Raw genomic sequence first — 8,755 nt, forward strand, 5'->3', positions numbered from 1 at the left:
TGGCGACATTTATTGTGCACACAATGTTGGCATTGGTACGTTTCGTCTTTGATTCTCTGTCGATTTTTGTATTGTTTCTTTACCTTCGCGTCAATTGTTAATGAATGTTTTAACGTCAGCCATCTTAACGACAATTGCTAGCTTCCATCAGCTGGCAGCATGGTAGTCTATATTGGCAACATGACACTGTAGTTCCAAGTTCGGCCGCTTAACTGTCATGCCCATCTTTCAAAAAAATAAGTATACAGTGGTATATTTCCTTACAAAGAAATATAATTTGAAATTATTCAAGTCTGCTTTACAGGGAGCTTTACCTGAAAGCTAGATTTGCGTAATAATATACGTTACTTTACGTACGTTAACAGAAAACCACAATTTCAAGTCACGCAGAGTTTGTGTGCACTCGATGTGGATTTCTGGCGTCTTGTCATCCCACTCGAGGTATGTGGATATAAAGGGAAAAATTGACACGGTGTCAGGTGAAGTTTTGGGTATCTCAGTCGCAGAGCGTAGGCGTGCTCAGCCAAAGGTCCCGGGATCAATACCCGGCTCATGTCCATGCACCTGACCAGGAGAAAGTTTAGGTAGAACTAACCTACCATGGTTTAAAGAGAACCGCTAAGAAACATCCCGAGATATCCCCATCACAATTGATTCGAATAGAATTACCGAGAGTTGCATCTGATGTTTTATGTCATTTACCAGAAAGAGAAAACTTAAAGGACTCTTAGACGAGCGTAGGAGAAATCAATTACTTGAACCAAAGTATTAAGTGATTTAAAGGAATTACCTGGAGGCTATAAGAAAACACTGAACAGAGATAATTGTGTTATATATAATTCCTATGAAGATGAAGATATTGAAACTGCCGATGAGCGCGTTTTGGTGTTTGGAACAAGAAAGAATGTGGAGTGTCTATTGAAATCAGAGTTAATACATTGCTGGTACCTTTAAACCCGTCCCAAAATTATTTACACAAATTTTCGTTATTTTAGGAGTGGAATCCACTGAAAATGAGACTTTAAAATTTTTTACGCTCGACCATGCCGAAATGTAGTAATTAAACACCTGGTAGCAGTCCTTTAATGCATGTCATTAAAGTACACCTATTCATTAAAGTTCAGGTTTTTTATTATTCTCGGATATGCAATCGAAAGACAACGAGGGAAACGTCACGGAGGCTGGATATCCAATACTGTCGCAGAAGATTATGTTCTGTTACTATAATAATTAGCGTTAATTGTAAATAATATTCAAATAAATTCAATTTGTCATCTCGTTTTTCAATTCTAAATCAATTTCAAGGTTATATCAAAATTAGTTCATGTTATTCTTTACATTACATCAAGGTCAATGACATTATTGTTCCTCGGAAAAAATCAATACTTTCACGTCTGCGCACATCTCACAATTAACGAGCTATGAACAAGGTCACTTCCGATCTTCTGTCAGATACAAATAAAATGAATACTTCTGAATAATTTCAAGTTAGAAATATGGTCGACCATAAAAAGTCGTATGAAACTTGCCTATAATGGTAATTAAGACGCTCGTATGAAAATTATGAAACTCACTTGCGCTCGTTTCATAAACGAACATACTCGCGTCTTAATTACTATCATTATATGTTCGTTGCATAACGTACTATTTCCCGTTTATTTACTCTGGAATTTAATGAGGCTGGCTCATCATTTCAGACTATAAAAAAGTTAAAACGTTTTATATTTGGTAATAAATTTCTGTAAAAATAAAGTACTCTGATTTTTACTGGGTTGCGAGACAACAAGGAACATATATATATATATATATATATATATATATATATATATATATATATATATTGGGGAGGGAGTAAGTAAAGTGGTTTTAGCGAAAAAGGATCCGAGGGAAAAAATTATTTTGGGACTATATATCTAAGGAAAACTTCCTAGGGAAAAATGACCATGAACTTGGAACAGATATAAAACTAACAAAGTTGGGTTATAAACTTTCGGTATCAGTAAGAAAGCATTCATTTTATCACAGAGATGTCATTCATAAACACATCAGGTTAAATTATTGTTGTATGTTCCATTACCGTCGCTACTCACTCACTCGCCTGATGGCCTTATCTCTACCACGTTAAATAAATAAATAAATAAATAAATAAATAAATAAATAAATAAATAAAATAAATAAAAAATACACGACTGGATGACTTGGAATATGCGTTACTTACTTACAAATGGCTTTTAAGGAACATGAATGTTCATTGCCGCGCTTACATAACCCCACAGATAGTAATATTTTCATACAAGTATATTGTATAACAACTCAAGATACCTTAACTCGCTTCCGACTATGCTAATGGAATGTACTTAAAAAGTCATTCATGTTCAGCATTTTACGGTCTTGTTTTGAACATTATTATGCGGAAGAAATTTGTAATGACTGCATTTACCTAATTTTAAGGGACGTTTTCTGTCACGATCCTTCTGTGAAAAAAAAAATAATACCAACATTACAATTATCATGATTCTACAGAGTAACGCAGTTGGCTAAGGCTTCTAGAAGGAAGGGAACATATTTCGATCCACATTATTTCTTAAAACTAGATCTGTGGAGAGTTTTGAATGGTTAATTGCTAGTTTATCGATTGTTTGTAGACTGATTTCAGTAATTTCTAATTGGGTTGAATCGAAAACGGGCGTAGGCCTAATCCATGTTTTGCCCTTTTTCAGTTCAATGCATTATTAGACTCTCTAGTGTGTATTTGGCCACCTTGCAAAGTTTCGATTTGATATCTCTCTTCTAGTGGTCTGTGGTGCAGTATAAGTGTTGAGCTGTTTTCACAGTTTAATGTTGGTTATCAGATGGTGGTTGGAAGGTTGTGTTTTGTAACTCCTACGTACATTCTTAGGACTTAAGTGAGAATTCAATTTATTATTGTTTTAAGGGGATAGGTACAGCTTACAGCAGTAAAAGTTTGGAAATATTCAACATTTGTCCTCCATTATTGTATCTTGTACAATAGTGAAAATTAATAAGTGTAAAACACTGTCCTTCTGCTAAATGAAAAAAAAAATTCTATTTAAAAAAATTATTTACTTTTTTTTTTTTTTTCATTTCAAAATTTAGTTCACTGTGCAGTGATGAAGCGTTTCCCCACATGACTCAAGAACTATCCAACATTATTGATGAATTTGTTTGTATTTATTTATGCATGTCGTATCTACAATATAATGCTAGACGGTAATGATGCAGCGCTTAGAAGCATGTATTACAATTCATGGTGGTTATTTTGAACTCTATCTGTAGAATTATAAATAGACTTTGTACGCAAAGCTGTAAATATAAGATTATAATAAGAAAATATGTATTGGTATTTCTATAAATATCATAATTATTCACTGTTTGATGTCATCTTCTATCGATTCAGCTACACAACACTCCGTTCTGACGGAGTCCGCGATCATAATCACATCACGTATATCAGATGGGCCATTCTCATGTTATGAAATGGCAACACAAAAAAGAGCATCCATCAGGACCTCCACTGTCGAAAATGAATTTTTTAGTAACGACCGCTAGATGGAAGTACTGCTGCAAGCTATTATTCAATGCAATTCCATCAGAGTTATAACGTTACTTCTTTTGCAGCCGCTAGATGGCAGCATAGTGAAACTGGTAAAAGTTACCTTTAAAGTTCATTCATTTATTGATTCATTGCCCAAGGGCATTGTTTCACTGCAAACCCAGCATTCTCCAGTCTTTCCTGTTTTCTGCCTTCCTCTTTGTCTTCACATACTATATATCTTAATGTCGTCTATCATCTGATATCTTCTTCTGCCCCGAACTCTTCTCCCGTTCACCATTCCTTCCAGTGCATCTTTCAGAAGGCAGTTTCTTCTCAACTACTGACCCAGCCAATTCCTTTTTCTTTTCCTGATCAGTTTCAGCATTATTCTTTCTTCATCCACTCTTTCCAACACAGCTTCGTTTCTTATTACGTCTTTAAAGTCCATAAGGCTGAACATTCTGATGTGATCAGCAGTTCGTACCAAAACTGTTAGGTTGTGTGAGCTTGGACTATATATATATACTGAATGAACAGTGGTAACGCAGCTCTCACCGTCAACAAACCAGTAAAACAAACATGTACAGTCGGGTGATAACCAAACTTGTCTTTGTACCTTAGAATAAGGAACAAAATAGACTAATAATATTCTAAAAAAGATTAGAATTTTCGTAATTTTCAATATAAAACTGTTTGCCCATACATACAGAGCGATCCATATTTATGTCCAACTTTTTATTACACTGTAGTAGCGAAACCAATAGGATCCATTTCACCGCTAAAATGTACCGTGTTCCATATCATTAAAAGCGCAAAAGAAGCTGTCATTTTATTTTACTTTATTGTGTTCTCAGTACGGTCCGAAACATTTAATGTAATCGGAAAAATGTAGTGTAAATCTTAAAACATTAACCATGGCCACAAGACTGTCTGTGTAAGATCGAACACGAATTGCTGCTCGAATGGAGGTGTGGCAGTCCCCAATTATGGTGCAGAGATGGTGGAGAATGGTGAAGGGAAGAAATGTGACGCTGGACTACAAGACCATCAACAGACTTCACGCCAACTTGATTCGCACTGGCTCAGTTACGCAACAGAAGGGTGCTGGGCGACCAAAAGCAGTGATCACAGAGGCGGCCAAAGCAGCCGCTATTGAGAAGTCCTAAGAAATCCATTCGACAGTGCCAGAGGGAATTTGGTGTCCGTGTAGCGGTTGCTAAAGGAAATGAATTGGCGGCCATGGAAGCCACACTATGTGCAAGCTCTGTCATGCGAGGACTGTGACATCAGAATGGAGTTTGCGGAGTCTCTACTAGCATGGATTCAAGAGGAACCTACCCTTTTGCGACACATTCTATGGTCAGAGGAGAGGAGTGTGGCCGGATGCCAAATGAAATGCTTGTGAGAGGAGTACAGAACGTTCAGCCACGTCTTGTGATAAATGAATAAAAAAGTTGGACATAAATATGGGTCCCCATGTATAAGAATAAAAAAATATATCCTCACCTGAATGCAAGAAGTGGTAACTTGATTTTTCATATTTTGTGACACTGCCTATTTACATATTTATTGCACTAAGGAATATGTCTTGTTTTCTTTTACCTATTTGTTATATTGGAAAATAGATGTCTCTGGTATCGTTCGATCAGTTAACTAGTTCTTGCATTACATTTTGTGCGATTTTTGCTATGCTATAAAAGAGGTAACTAAAAAACGCAAATTTCGAGTTGCCTAGTTCTTGCATTCAGCTGACTATATAATTATATGTATCTAGCCTTGATACAATTATTAATAATGTACATTTTCAGTTTATCAAAAGAGATACTATTTTATATTCTGAAAAAAAAAAACATTTGAACCCTGGAAATATTCCTTCTACATTACTTACTTACTTATTTACTTACTGGCTTTTAAGGAACCCGGAGGTTCATTGCCGCCCTCACATAAGCCCGCCATTGGTCCCTATCTGAGCAAGATTAATCCAGTCCCTACCTTCATATCCCACCTCCCTCAAATCCATTTTAATATTATCTTCCCACCTACGTCTCGGCCTCCCCAAAGGTCCTTTTCCCTCCGGTCTCCCAACTAACACTCTATATGCATTTCTGGATTGCCCATACGTGCTACATGTCCTGCCCATCTCAAACGTCTGGATTTTATGTTCCTAATTATGTCAGGTGAAGAATACAATGCGTGCAGCTCTGCGTTGTGTAACTTTCTCCATTCTCCTGTAACTTCATCCCTCTTAGCCCCAAATATTTTCCTAAGAACCTTATTCTCAAACACCCTTAATCTCTGTTCCTCTCTCAAAGTGAGAGTCCAAGTTTCACAACCATACAGAACAACCGGTAATATAACTGTTTTATAAATTATTACCTTTTTTCTTTGCTGTGGTCGAGCCGGAGAATCAGACCCATTCCAAGGCTTACTGTTAGGTTTCGTAACAAGCTGTTTTTTACGGTGATGGGTTGTTAGCCCTTCGCCCAACCCCCAAGCTGGAGGACCACCCCTTATCGGCTGTCCACGACTGCTTATTCAATATATTCGCAGCTACCCTCCATATCTGGAGGCCGTCTCCTCTATCCGCAACCTGAGGACGCGCCATGCCGTGGTGATAGGGACCCACAATACATGGATTCCTTACAGGACAAAACCAGAGAAAATCTGAAATATGATACAGTATCCCTTACTATATCAGCAAGTGAATAAACACAGGTTTGTGAATCTTACAGTGCATTTCGTATATGGCACATCACATTAAACCCGTAAGGCTTTTCAAAAACACTTTCCACTTTTGCTTTAATGACTATTGGAACTTCTGCGAATATCTGAACAGTAATAATTCTTCCACATCTCGCGGCGTCAGTCATTTTTATATTTCTGGAATGCAGCAGAATGATTGCCTGCTCGAAACCTAAACGACATTTCATACAAGTTGAGAGGATGCGAAGGCATTTCTTTCCCCTTCTACTTGCCCTGAGTCTGTCGGAACAGACCGATAGCTGTTACTTCTTATACATGCACCCCCAAAATTGTACACACAAGAAACTAAAATATTAAATAAAGTACATAAGTGGATATACATAAAATACAGTGACACAGATGTTTGACGATTACATATTTCGGTATATTTAGTGTCGTTCTTACAATATTTTCAACTAATAATTAAATTAAGGGATGCTAGTTTGTATTATGAAGTCGGGGAGGGGGGGAGTGACACAGTACAGATTGTGTATGCTTAGAGCAGCAACTAAATGTGGAGAAAACATTTATCTTCTGCTGTCACGCCAGGAGAAGTCGCCTGAAGTACTTAGACGGGGCGGAGGGGAAACAGTCGCGCATGCGCACCGCGCTGTTCACTGCAATATTCCTGTTTCACAAACATCTACTGCACGTGTCTATGAGTCTTTGCGACATTGTGAAAATAATAGTGGGGTTTTATTGTAATGTTTTATTAGTTTCAACAAGACATTTGTTTTCAGTATACCGCAAATCTTTGTATTGCTTTAGTTATCCTTTGCTTCTCGTGTTAATAGTGTTGATAATAATATAGTTAATAGAATTTATGTGATCGTATACTGTTATTTAGGTTTATAGCAGTTTTTTTGTTTATTGTAAATAAACAAAAAGAGGAAACAAGGATTGACAATCTATAGCGAAGAAAGGAATATTATTAGAAGAGCAAAATAATTCTATGATGAAGAAAAAGAACAACAGTGCCTTTGCATTCCTCTTACGAAACCTACAGCAAAGGTAGAAAAGTCTATCCACAAGAACAATACAGCGTATAAGGAATGAAATGAAAGACTGCACAGAAGAAAGTGCGTTGTCGACACCTGAGGGAGAAAAAAACGGAAACGTCCAGACTACCGAAACGCAAATGTAGATTACTTCGACGGGAGATTGACAAGAAAGATATAATTGAGAATTTTTATTTGAAAAAGAAAGAGAGCCACCGGCGTAGCTCAGGTGGTAGTGCGTTTGCCTGCTGATCTGCAGTTGCGCTCGGGAGTGAGTTCGATTCGCGCTTGCGCTGACTACCTGGTTGGGTTTTTTCCGAGGTTTTCCCAAGCGGAAGGCGAATGTCAGGTAATCTATGGCGAATCCTTGGTTTCATTTCGGCAAATGCCATCTCGCCATCATCAATTCAATCGACACTGAAGAAGCTAGTAGTTATTACAGTGTCGTTAAGTAACAAGCAAAAAAATAGTACCAAGCTGCAACAAACTTCTACTCTTTTACAAGAGAAAATTGATTTGAAATGAAAGACAACATTAAGACGAATACTGAAGAAAAAGGATTTCAGGTGGAAGAAGTGTGCAGCAAAAAAAAAGTTGAGCAAAAGACTGTAAATTAGAATGCGTGAAGATATCTACAGCAAATAAGAAAGCTTAGGAAAGTGGAAAAACCGATTTTGTATCTGGACGAGATGCGGATAGATAGGCCTACCAATTTAACGTTTCCCAAGTGCTGGCACGATAAAAATGTTACGGGATTTTTGACTACGGTGCCGTAAACGTGTCCAGAACATTCATTGTTGTCCATCAGGATGGGGGCGGTGGGGCTAATGGCTTTGTTGAGAGATTCGAATTAATATACACGGCTGGAACATAAACAGACGATTATCATGGACAGATCATACTCCAGCAATTTTGAAAAATGTGATGATAGTCATAGCGACAACACCGAAGATGCGGAATCTTTTATGTCTGACTCCGTTCCCGTGTAGCCAAGTAAGTGGACGAAGTTTTCAGGTCAGAGTGTAGCGTATAGTTCCCCTGTCCCGCCTATCTACTCCCCGCGCCAACTCGAAGCGCGAAGACAGTATCTTCTGCTGTCAGTAGCTCTTTCATGTGCCAGTTGATATAAACAACAATAAAATGAAACACAAACGCTTAGTATAGATTTTCGAAATATAGATTACCGGTAAAAATGTTTAATAATAAAAAATTTCAAAACGTTCAAAGACAATTAGTCGAACTTTAGTAAGATAGACTGTAGCATCTTCCCCTTCACGGATGGTAAAGAGTGTGAGTAAAGGGGAAAGCCTATCAACCAAACTGAAATGGGGATTAAGTACGCAGCGAACCTTAGTGTAGTCAGCCGGTGTGTGTTGAGGGATGCGCCTAGCCTGAGGGTTAGCACAACAGATCTTGTAAGGTTGCAGTCTTGGGTGGTAGTGTCCCTTCCTGAAATGTA

The sequence above is a fragment of the Periplaneta americana genome, chromosome 2, assembly GCF_040183065.1.
Source record: "Periplaneta americana isolate PAMFEO1 chromosome 2, P.americana_PAMFEO1_priV1, whole genome shotgun sequence".
NCBI lineage: Eukaryota > Metazoa > Arthropoda > Insecta > Blattodea > Blattidae > Periplaneta > Periplaneta americana.